The sequence below is a fragment of the Eubalaena glacialis genome, chromosome 18, assembly GCF_028564815.1.
Source record: "Eubalaena glacialis isolate mEubGla1 chromosome 18, mEubGla1.1.hap2.+ XY, whole genome shotgun sequence".
Classification (NCBI taxonomy): Eukaryota; Metazoa; Chordata; class Mammalia; order Artiodactyla; family Balaenidae; genus Eubalaena; species Eubalaena glacialis.
Genome location: NC_083733.1, coordinates 34,431,849 through 34,445,399, shown reverse-complemented (window position 1 = coordinate 34,445,399; position 13,551 = coordinate 34,431,849).

Below are 13,551 nucleotides of genomic sequence, written 5' to 3'. Positions count from 1 at the left end.
TTTATGAAAAAGGAGCCAAGACTATACAATGGTGAAAGAATAGTCTCTTCGACAAATAGTGTTGGGACAACTGGTCAAATACATGAAAAAGAAAGAAACTGGACCACTATCTTATGCCATACACAAAAATCAACTCAAAATGGATTAAAGACTTGAATGTAAGACCTGAAACCATAAAACTCCTAGAAGAAAACGTAGGCAGTAAGCTCCTTTGACATCAGTTGGGCAATGATTTTTTTGGATTTGCCACCAAAATCAAAGGCAACAAAAGAAAAATAAACAAGTAGGACTATAAAAAACTGAAAGGCTCCTGCACAGTAAAGGAAACCATCAACAAAATGAAAAGGCAAGCTAAGGAATGGGAGAAAATATTTGCAAATCATATCTGATAAGGGATTAATATCTAAAATATAAAAAGAACTCATGCAACTCAATAACAACAACAAAAAATCTGATTAAAAAATGGGCAGAGGATCTGAATAGACATTTTTCCAAAGAAGACATACAGATGAGCAACAGGTACATGAAAAGGTGGTCAACATCACTAATCATCAGGGAAACGCAAATCAAACCTCATGCCTGTTAGAAAGGCTACTATCAAAAAGACATGAGAGGGACTTCCCTGGTGGTACAGTGGTTGAGAATCCACCTGCCAATGCAGGGGACACGGGTTCGAGCCCTGGTCTGGGAAGATCCCACATGCCGCAGAGCAACTAAGTCCACATGCCACAACTACTGAGCCTGTGCTCTAGAGCCCACGAGCCACAACTACTGAGCCTGAGTGCCACAACTACTGAAGCCCGCATGCCTAGAGCCTGAGCTCTGCAACAAGAGGAGCCACCACAATGAGAAGCCCGCACACTGCAATGAAGAGTAGATCCCGCTCGCCACAACTAGAGAAAGCCCGCGTGCAGCAACAAAGACCCAACAACAAAGACCCAATGCAGCCATAAATAAATAAATAAATAAATAAATTTATTTTAAAAAAAAAAGACATGAGATAACAAGTACTGGCCAGGATGTGGAGAAAAGGGAAACCTTGTGAATTGTTGCTGGAATGTAAATTGATGCAGCCACTATGGAAAACAGTCTGGAGGAGGTTCCTCAAAAAAATTAAAAATAGAACTATCTATGATCCAGCAATTCCTCCCCTGGGTGTTTATCCAAAGAAAATGAAATCACTATCTCAAAAAAGATATCTGTACCCCCATGTTCATTGCAGCATTATTTACAATAGCCAAGACATGGAAACAACCTAAATGTCTGCTGATGGATGAACAGATAAAGAAAATGTGATTGATATACATATATAATGGAATATTATTCAGCCATAAAAAAGAAGGAAATCCTGCCATTTGTGACAACATGGATGGGACTTGAGGGCGTTATGCTAAGTGAAATAAGTCTGGCACAGAAGGACAGATACTGAATGATCTTACTTCTAGGTAGAATCTAAAAAAAACAAACTCATAGATGTAGAGAACAGATTGGTGGTTGCCAGAGGTAGGGGGTGGGGATGGGCAAAATGGGTGAAGGTGGTCAAAAGGTATAGACTTCCATAAGTCCTGGGAATGTAATGTACAGCATGGTGACTACAGTTAAGAATACTATATTGTTGTGAACGAAAATTGTTGCCTGCCACATCAGTAAAAAAAGGATTGCAGCCATCAAGCCATCAGCCACTGTAGCCACCCCCAACTGTGCACCCTGAGGGGACTCAGGATGGGAAAGAACAGGATATTGGCCCTAATTAAGATGCATATCAAAGGAATGATTTCAATGAGCCCATCTTCCCACAGAAAAGAGCTAAATTCATTAACTTGAGATATCTGGTTTTCTTTAACTAACAGTAAACTTTTGATGTTCCAACTACCTGGTTTTTGTTACAAAAACTCTTATATATCCTGGCAGTCCCTCAGAGGTATCTGAGAGTCTGTTTTCTGGGCTTGAGTCCTCAGAAAGTCCACCAAATAAAACATAATTCTCAACTTTTAGGTTGCGCATTTTTTTCAGTCGACATTGTATATTCGAAAGTTGCTAAGAGAATAAATCTTAAAAAGCTCTCGTCACAAGGAAAGAATTTATGTAACTATATGTGGTGATGGATGTTAACTAAACTTATTGTGGTAATCATTTCACAATATATACATATATCAAATTGTTACACTGTACACCTAAGACTAATACAATGTTATATGTCAATTATATCTCAATTTTTTTAAAAGGAGAGCTACATGATGTTACTGATGGGATAGTCAATATCATAAAGATGTCAACTCTCCTCAAAATAATTTCTAATGGGAAAAGAATCTAAAAACGAGTGGATATATGTATATGTATCACTAATTCACTTTGCTGTACACCTGAAACTAACACAACATTGTAAATCAACTATACTCCAATAAAAATTTTTTTTAAAAAGTTTCTAGAGGCAGTACAATTCCAAAGTCTCAACAGAATTTGTCATAAAACTTGTCCAGCTGAGTCTAAAGCGATATAGAAGAGCAAAGGGTGAAGAACACTCAAGACACTCCTTAATTACAACAGTGTATATTGGGCAGGAATAGACCCATTGACAAAAGGAACTGATGAGAGCACAAAAATGGACACTTAGAAAAAGTTGAGGGCTTCCCTGGTGGCGCAGTGGTTAAGAATCCACCTGCCAATGCAGGGGAGACGGGTTCGAGCCCTGGTCTGGGAGGATCCCACATGCCGCGGGGCAACTAAGCCCGTGCGCCACAACTACTGAGCCTGCGCGTCTGGAGCCCATGAGCCACAACTACTGAGCCTGCGCGTCTGGAGCCTGTGCTCCGCAATGAGAGGCCGCGACAGTGAGAGGCCTGCGCACCGCGATGAAGAGTGGCCCCCCGCTTGCCACAACTGGAGAAAGCCCTCGCACAGAAACGGAGACCCAACACAGCCATAAATAAATAAATAAATAAATAAATTTATAAAAGAAGATGAGGGTCCAGAGCAAGTGGGAATTGGTGACAATCTGAGGAGCAACAGCAGGATGAGACCATGATCTCAGGGGAGATTAGAAAAAGGAAGGATAGAGGGAAAATGCAATAAGGGGACTTCTTAATGCCTGTAAGAGGAGAAGTGGACCCCGATGCAAGACCGACCTGAGTGGATTAGCCAGGTAATGTTGCAGAATCCTCACGACCTGAGGTATTAAAAAAAAAAAAAAAAAAGAAAGAAAAAGTTGATATAGACAGCCTTACCCTAGCAGATCAGTGAGGAAAGAATGGGCTCCTTAGTAAATGGTGCTGGGTCAGCTGGTAATCCATATGAAAAGAAGGAGAATTTGCATAAATTCCTAGTGGTTAAAGATTTACATTTTTAAAATTTTGTGTAGCAGAAAATTTTGGAGAATTTTTTTGTGACCCCAGAAGAAGTAAGAATTTTTTAAACAAGATCCAAAAAGCACTAACTACAAAGGAAATGAGTGATAACTTTGACTAAATTAAAATTAATAATTTCTGTTCATCATTTTTGCCAATAAAGGAAAAAAGTAACTACAAAGGAAAGAGTGATAACTTTGACTAAATTAAAATTAATAATTTATGTTCATCATTTTTGCTAATAAAGGAAAAAAGTAAGATATAAACTGAGAGATGATACTTACAGTAAATATTACCAATAAAAGATTAGTATCCATAACATTTAAAGAACTCTAACAAATTACTAAGAAAAAGAAAATAATCCAAGAGTAAAATGGCAAAAGACATGGACAGGCACATTACTAAAGATGAACCATAATGAGATATCATTTTACAATCACTGGATTGGCAAAAATTAAGAAGTCTCACACCACCAAGCAAATTTCAGTTCTAATGCTGGGCTGGGGAGGGGTCAATTATTATAGCTATTTTGGAGAGGTCAATTATTATAATTGTCAATATTATAAGGGTCAAATATTATAACTCTTTGGTTTTTCTGATAAATTTGATTATGTTCACACCAGAGGACCCAGCAATTCTACTCCTGGGTACATACCCAAACTAGACTATAGAATGTTCCACACTATGGATTGGTTGGTCATAAAGTCATTTTGTGGATCAACATCTTTTTAAAAAAATTAAATAAAGTAGCATAGAAAATGCCAAGGTGCATCACGAAAAGTCGGGATAAATAGATGTGTCTGTGTGTGTACTGGGTCACAATATAAAATACATTTCTTACAGAGAGCATTAGGGGCAAAAAGTTGAAAGCCACTACCCAGAGGAAACCCCTGTACATATTTTTCATAAAAGAAATGAGAGAAAAGAAAAAGCAACAATCCAAATGTTTATCAACGGTAAAATGCATAAACAAATGAGGGATTTTACAATGGATTACTAAGCAGTGGTGAAAATGACTAACCAATAGCTAAATACCTCAACACAGACGAATCTTAGAATTAGTAATAGTGAATAAACAAACCAATTCTCAGAGGGAAATTCACAACATGACACTATTTTTGTAAAACTTACAAACGAGCAATATTGATTAATAAATTGCTTAGGAATACATACGGGGTAAAACTATAAAGGAAAGCAAGAGAATAATTTTAAAAGAACACATTTTTTTAAAAAAAAAGACGAATTCTCACTAGCATTGAGGACACTCAGGACATCAAAGGATTTGCCACTGTTCTGTATCCTAGGCAGCCTGGTGGGCTCACAGCGCTGTTTTATGACCACACTTCATAACCTCCGCACATGGTCCTTTATAGTTTTATACATCAAATATCAAATATTTTGTCATTTTAAAAAAGGGATAGGGTCTCTTGAGTTGCAATAAGGAGAATGGCCATGGGTGGGGGGCTTGCAGAGTAAAAGTGGGGAGGAGGAGCAGATGGGACCCATCGCAAGTGTCCAGCTAAGAAATGATGGCGTAAGTGGAGAAGGTGGATTTGAGAGGGGTTTTGGACGTAGGATGGACTTGCTGCTGGGTTACACGTAAGGGATGAGGAGGAAGGAAACTCGATAATGCCTGGCCAATGGAATAGAGACCAGAAATAGACCTTCACAGACGTAGAAACATGATGTATGACAGCGCTGTCCAAGTAGATCAACAGGGAAAAGATAAGCTATTCAGTAAATGGTGTTGGTAGTCCATATGGAAATGAAGAGAAATTCACTATATCCCTGAGCAGGCTAAAGACTTCAGTGTAAAAGGCAAAACTTGAGACCATTTAGAAGAAAAAGTGGCTGGATTTAAGATATATATTGAAGAATGGAAATGGGAGGAGGGGAGAAAGGGCATGAATACCTCCTTAATTTTTAGCTAAAGTAACTGGATGGATAAAAAAGATTAATAATAATAGCTAACATTTACACAGCACTTATGTACAGGGCGGGCACTTTTCTAAGCATTTTACATGGTTTATCCCGTTCAATCTTCACACCAATACTGAAAGAGAGCTTCTCTTACTGTTGCCATTTATTGGGAAGCACAGGAAGGTCAGTAACTTACCTGAGATGCAGTATTGATCAGCTGCAGAGACTGTCCGTGTAAGAGTGACAAAACTAGTGTGTCAAGCTCGCGCCCCTGAAGTACTATGTGAAGGAGGCAAAATTCTCAGAGTGTTTCCACCTCTGCGGCAGGTCTCCTGGGATTCCCAGGCCCCACCTCCGCTTCCCTCCCCAGGGTCGGTGTGCTAATGAGAGGTAGTGAAAAGGTGGAGTGTTATGTAAAAAAGTCCCAGAAAGCTGCAAGCTTTCCTCTCTCTGCAAGCTCCCCTCTCTCTGAGTGGATAACCACTCCTGGGATGCTGGGACTTAGCTTCATTCATTCTTTTTTTTTTTTTTTTGTAACTAATAAAGTTATCAGATATGTATTATGTGACATCAGTGGTAAAATAAACATAACACAAATGTCACCCCTTTCGCCATTTTTAAGTGTACAATTCAGTGGCATCCACGCTGTTGGCAACCATCAAGCTTCATTCATGCTTCACACACATCTTGAGCTCTTGACATGCGCCAGTCACTGTTCTAGGCACTGAAGGATGTAAAACAGATCTTCGTCTTGATGCAGGCCACATTTTATTTGGAGTGACAGACAATAAACATGGAAGAAATAAATACATATAATTGTATCGGATATTGACAGGTACTAGGAAGAAATCAGGACAGGGCAAAAATCACAGTTGCTATGAAACACTTGTTATGATCCAGCGGTAATTTGAGGGCTTAGCAAGGAGTATCTCATTGTCTCCTCACTCCAGTCATTTGGGGGATAGCACTTGTCCCCATTTTATGGGGAAAAAAGTGAAACACGGAGATCTTCAAATTCCACAGTGGATAAGTAGGAAGGAATGGGGGCCAGGTGGTGATGGTAAAAGAACTGCTCCAGCTGGAGTGATCTGAGGCCTCTTTGAGGAGGGAGCATGGAGCTGAATTCTAACATACAAAAGTTCCAAGGAGAGGGAAGAGCAAGTTCAAAGGTCCTGAGACACACATGACTCTTTCAAGAAAGAGCAAGGATCCCATGGGATTGGAGCCAAATGAGCTGAAGAGGGGAGGGAAAGTGCGAGAGTGGGGAAGGGGAGAGAGGGAGGGAGGAGAGGAGTCCTTGAGAGGCAGTCTAGGAGGTAGGCAGGGTCAGAGCCTACAGAGCCTCATATAGGGTGACCAACTGTCCTGGTTTGGCCCAGGACAAATTGGTCACCCTACTAGGTCAGATATTATTCAGATTTTATTCCAAGTGCAAAGGAAAGCAATGAGGAGGTTTTATACAAGGGAGGGACAGGACCCCCTCTGGCTACTGTTTGTAGGAGAAAAGGAAGGGAGAGGAAGGAAGACACTTGAGAGGCTCTTACAATCTTCCATGCAAGGGTGATGGTGGCCTGGACTTGCGTGACAGTGGTGGAGGTGAGAAGTGACTAAATTTGGGATATATTTTGGAAGTAAAGTGGCAGAACTTGATGGATGGGATAAGGGGTGTGGGGAGGGGAGAAGACTCAAGGACGACCCCCTGGGTTCTTGGCTGAGCAACCAGTGGCTGCTGGGTCATTTACTACAACGGTGAAAACGGGTAAACAGCAGGTTTAGGGGTGAATCCATGTAAGTGCACATCATCTGAGCGGTCCCCTGCCCCGCAGATGGAGGGGGGCTCTGGAGAACAAGGATGCCCAGTTCCCTCGCCTGGGACCTTCCTTCGTCTTTCCTTCTTCTCCTCCCCTCTCTCATGATCACTCTTAAGCCCACTTTACAAAGGCAAGGCCTACCCCTCACCACCCTGAATTACAATGGGGCCTGGTGCAGGAAAGACTGGGGTGCGGGCAGCAGGAACAATCAGGGCATCTTATTTGACATGGAACACCTTCAAAGCCTCCTTAAACCAAGGCATGTTAAATCTATGCTCTTGGCTTTCTTGTCTCGTGCAGATTTCTGTTAAGAGTGAAGCACTGTTTGGATACAAGCAATTTGGGCTCCTGTTGATTTTTCTCAGGGATTTGCATTGAAGAAGGAAGGAAAGTTTCTGACAGAAATGAAGTGTGATTTCGCTGATTGTTTTGACAACAAGGACTGATATGGCCAATTACAGTAAATGGTGAAGAGTGTCTATAAATTAAATGAGCTTAATCAGCTTCTTCCAGATTTGATGAAAATGTATTTAAGGTAGAAGATAAAAGCTTTTTTACGTTTCAAAAAAATATTAGCAAAGATGTGTTTAAATGACCAACATTACCATTTTCCCAATTGCTTCTTAGTGTATTGGGTTATACAAGTTGTCTCCAAGTGAAGGAGAACCAGGTAAAATTAGTTCCCATTTGATAAGTTTTGGTAAGGCCTTTTTGATATATTTTCCAGGAACTGGGGAGGTGAGAGGATCTAAGGACCCAGTAAGAAATCCTTTTGCAAAAGAAGTTTCCACAATACTAAGGAGGATCTAATCTAGTGAGAGCAAGAAAAATACTTTTTGATGATAGGTTTAAAAAATTTTTCTAAATCTTGGTAAAATATACATGAGATTATCATCCTAACCATTTGAAAGGATACAGTTCAGTGGCATTAAGTACATTCACATTGCTGTGCTTCCATCACCACCATCACCTCCAGAACTTTTCTCGTCTTGTAAAACTGAAACCCTGTGTGCATTAAACACCAACTCCTCAGCCCACTCCCCCAGCCCCTGACAAGCCCTGTTCTGCTTTCTGTCTCCATAATCTGGACTACCCGAAGCTCCTCACATAAGTGGAATCATACAGTATTTGTATTTTAGCAACTGGCTTATTTCATTTAGCATAATGTCCTCAAGGTTCATCCACGTTATAGCATGTGTCAGAATTTCCTTTCTTTTTAAGGCTGAATAACATTTCAAGTTTATATATACACCACATTTTGCTTATCCCTTCATTCATCAGTGGAAACCTTGGTTGCGTCTACCTTTTCGCTACTGTGAACAATGCTGCTATGGAACATGGGTGTACAAATATCTCGTTGAGACCCTGCTTTCAATACTTTTGGCTATCTACCCAAAAATGGATGTGCTGGATCACATGGTAGTTCTATTTTTAATTTTTTGAGGAACTGCTATACTGTCTTCCACAGCAGCTGCACCATTTTGTATTCCCACCAACAGTGCACAAGGGTTCCAGTTTCTCCACATCCTTACCAACACTTATTTTTTTTTAACAGTAACCGTCCTAGTGGTGAGGTGTTATCACATGATTTCGGCAGATGACTCAAAAGGACTTTAAAGAACATTGATTTTACAAAATTCCTTCCATGCCTGTCTACTTCTTTATGTGAAAAAGGTTTTTCAGTGCTTAGATGTATAATAATGAAAAATAAGAATAGAATTGCTATTGGTACAGACATTTTGGAAAACAGTATGGAGATTTAATTTAAAAAATAAAAAGTAGGGTATTCCCTGGAGTTCCAGTGGTTAGGACTTGGTGCTTTCACCGCTATGGCCTGGGTACAATCCCTGGTGAGAGAACTAAGATCCTGCAAGCCGTGCAGCACGGCGGAAAAAAAAAAAAAAAAAAAATTAAAACTAGAACTACCAAGTGATCTAACAACCCCACCTTTAGCTATATATCTAAAGGAAATGAAATCAGTATATCAAAAAGCTATCTGCACCCCTGAGTTCAGAGTTTACTGTAGCACTAGTCACAATAGCCAAGATGTGGAAACAATCTGAGTGTCTGTTGATGGATGAATGGATAAAGAAAATGTGAGATACACACACACTGGAATATTTTTTTAATTAATTAATTAATTTATTTATTTTTGGTTGCGTTGGGTCTTTGTTGCTGCACGCAGGCTTTCTCTAGTTGTGGTGAGCAGGGGCTACTCTTCGTTGCGGTGCGCGGGCTTCTCATTGCGGTGGCTTCTCTTGTTGCAGAGCACAGGCTCTAGGTGAGTGGGCTTCAGTAGTTGTGGCACGCGGGCTCAGTAGTTGTGGCTCGTGGGCTTAGCTGCCCTGCGGCATGTGGGATCTTCCTGGACCAGGGCTCAAACCAGTGTCCCCTGCATTGGCAGGTGGATTCTTAACCACTGTGCCACCAGGGAAGTCCCCACACTGGAATATTATTTGGCTATAAAAAGAGGGAAATCCTGCCCTTTGTGACAACATGAATGAACCTTGAGGATATTATGCTAAGTGAAATAAGCTAGACATAGAAAGAAAAATACTGTATGATCTTATTTATATGTAGAATCTAAAAAAGTTGAACTCCCAGAAGCAGAGAGTAGAATGGTGGTTGGCAGGGGCTAAGGGATGGGGCAAATGCGACAGTGTTGGTGAAAGGGTATAAACTTTTAGTTATAAGATGAATAAGTTCTGGGAATGTACAGCACAGTGACTGTAGCTAATAATACTATACTATACACTTGAAACTTCTAAGAGTATAGATCTTAAGTACTCTCATCACACACACACACAAATGTGTTAATTAGCTTGATTGTGGTAATCATTTCACAATGTATAGGTATATCAAATCATCACACTGTACACTTTAGATAGATACAATATTTATTTGTCAGTTATACCTCAATAAAGCTGAAGGAAAAGAATGGAATTGCAATTGGATACTGTCATTCTAGCACTAAGTAATGTTCATGACCTAATTTTCAGAAAACTCATTAAGAAATATATTTCCAATCAAATGTTGTCCTATTTGTTATTATTTATTATAATATATTTATATTGCCTTGATCAATTGTTTACAAATGATGATTTATTATGCAACACAATCCAGAATACTTTTTTAAATAGAGCCTCTTGGACACAAGAAATTTAAGTTTTAAAAAGTTTAATTTAGATACACAATTTTACTACAGAGAAGTATGATAGGATAATCAATTTAAAATTTTTCAAGCATAAAAATAGATTATGTTAGAAAACAACTCCATGGGAAAAGGGAAAGGAAATAGTAGTCCGAAGATGAAAGGAACAATGTAAAAAATTTTACTTTAACAAAGAGCTTATTTGTTTATTTTGTAACAGCTTTATTGAGATGTAATTCACGTATCACACAATTTACCCATTTAAAGCATACAGTTCAGTGGTTTTTAGTATATTCACAGAGTCGTACAGTCATCACCACAATCAATTTTATAACATTTTCATCACCTGAAAAAGAAATCCCCTACCCATTAGCAGACACTCCCCATTTTCCCCCAACTTCCCTCAGCTCTGAAAAACAATAATCTACTTTTCATCTCTATAGATTTGCCTAGTCTGACATTTCATATAAATGGACTCATACAATATGAGTTCTTTGTGACTGGTTTCTTTCACTTAGCAAAATTTTTTCAAGGTTCATCTGTTGTACACTTTGTCAGTACCTCATTTTTTTTTAAAAAAAAATATTTATTTATTTATTTATTTAGGCTGCACCGGGTCTTAGTTACAGCATGCAGGATCTTTGTTGCAGCATACAGACTCCTAGTTGCAGCATGCATGTGGGATCCAGTTCTCTGACCAGGGATAGAACCCGGGCCCCCACATTGGGAGCACCGAGTACCACCCACTGGGCCACCAGGGAAGTCCCCCCTCATTCATTTTTATGGCTGAATAATATTCAGTTGTATGGAGATACCACATTTTGCTTATCCATTCACAATTTGATGGACATTTGTTTCCAGTTTTTTACTATTATAAATAGTGCTGTTATGAACATTCACACACAAGTGTTTGTAGGGACATATGTTCTCATTTTTTGTAGGTAAACAGAAGTGGAATTGCTGGGCCATATGGGAATTTATGTTTAACTTTTTTAAAAAATGTCAAACTGTTTTTCAATGTGGCTATATAATTTTATATTCCCAGAAGCAATGTACAAATGTTCTAATTTCTATATATCCTCCATAACACTTATTATCTTTTTTTTTTTAATTCTAACCATCTCCATGGATGTGAAGTAGTTTTTCGTCATGGTTTTGATTTGCATTTCCCTGATGGATAATAATATTGAGCATCTTTCATGCACTTGCTGGCCATTGGTATTTTCTTTTTGGAGAAATATCTATTCAAATCCTTTGTCCATTTTTTATTGTTGGGTTGTAAGAGTTTTTAATATATTCTGGATATAAGTCCCTTATCAGGTATATGATTTGCAAATATATTCTCCCATTCTATGGGTTGTCTTTCTTTTCACTTTCTCAGTGGTGTCCTTTGAAGCACAAAGTTTTTAATTTTTTTTTTTTTTTTGGCCACACTACAAGGCATGCGGGATCTTAGTTCCCCAACCAGGGATCGAACCCTGGCCCCCTGCAGTGGAAGCATGGAGTCCTAACCACTGGATCACCAGGGAAGTCCCCACAAAGTTTTTAATTTTTATGAGGTCCAATTTATCTATTTCTCCTTTGTCATTTGTGCTTTTGTTATTGTATCTAAGATGGCTTTGCCTAACTCAAGGACACAAAGATTTATTCCTAAGTTTTCTTCAAAGAGATTTATAGTTTTAGCTCTTACATGATCCGTTTGGAGTTAATTTTTGTGCATGGTAAAGAAACAGGTACAACTTCATTCTTTTGCATGTGGATGTTCAGTTGTTCCAACATCATTTGTTAAGAAGACTATTCTTTCCCCATTGAATTGTCTTGGCACCCTTGTCAAAAATCAATTAACTATAAATGCAGGGTTTATTTCTGAATTCTCAATTCTATTCCACTGATCTATATGTCTATCACAGGCCAGTACCACTCTGTCTTTGTAGTAAGTTTTGAAATGTGAAAGTGTGAGCTCTCCAACTTTATTTCCTTTTTCAAAATTGTTTTGGCTCTTTGGGTCTCTTGCATTTCCACATGAATTTTAGGATCAACTTGTCAATTTCTGCAAAAAAGCCAGCTGGGATTATAATAGGTATTGCATTGACTCTGTAGATCATTTGGGGGAATATTGCCATCTTAACAATATTGTCTTCTAATCCATGAACATGGGATGTTTTTCCCATTTTTTAGGTCTTCATTAATTTCTTTCAATAATGTTTTATATTGGTAGTTTTCAGAATACAAGTTTTGCCCTTCTTTTTTAAAATGTATTCTTAATTATTTTTTTTTTTGATGCTATATTAAGTGTAGTTACATTTATTTCATTTTTGGGTTGGTCATTACTAGTGCAGAGAAATACACTTGATTTTTGTATACTGATCTTATACCCTGCAACCTTGCTGAACCCATTTGTTTATTGGTGAATTCCAATAATACTTTATTGGTGAATTCCTTAGGATTTTCTATATATAAGATCATGTCTTCTACTTCTACTTCTTCCTTTCCAATATGGATTCCTTTGATCTCATTTTATTGCCTAATGCCTGATAGAACCTCCATTATGATGTTGGACAGAAGTGGTAAGCATGGACATCTTTGTCTACTTCTTGATCTTAGGAGGAAAACATTCACCTTTAAGTGTGAAGTTATGGGTTCCGTAGATGTTCTTTACCAACAATGAGGAAGTTTCCTTTTATTCCTAGTTTGTCGTGTGTTTTTATCATGAAAGGGTGTTGGATTTTGTCAAATCCTTTTTTTGCAACTATTGAGATGATCATGTGGGGATTTCCCATACTTTTAAAATTGAGATATACTTTACATATAATAAAATTCACTTTTAAAGTGTACAATTCAGTGGTTTTTAGTATACTCACAAAGTTATGCAATCATCACTATCTAATTCCAGAACATTTTCATCACTCCAAAAAGAAATATCATACTTTCTATTTTCCCTTTTCCTAAGCCCCTGGCAACCACTATCTAAGTCCTGTCTCTATGGGTGTGCATTTTGTAGCATTTATCAGTACTTCATTTTTAAAATTGTTGAATAATATTCCACTATATAGAAATATCACATTTTGCTTATCCATTCATTAGTTGATGGACATTTCGGTTGTTTCCACTCTTTGGCTATTATGAATAATGCTGCCATGCACATTCATGTACTAGGTTTTTCGTGAACATGTTTTCAATTCTCTCAGGTATATACTTAAGAGTAGAATTGCTGGTTCATATAGTAACTACGTGCTTAACTTTTTGAGGAACTGCCAAACTGTCTTCCAAAGTGGCTGCACCATTTTATTGATACATTCCTCCTAACAATGTATGAATTCTCCAA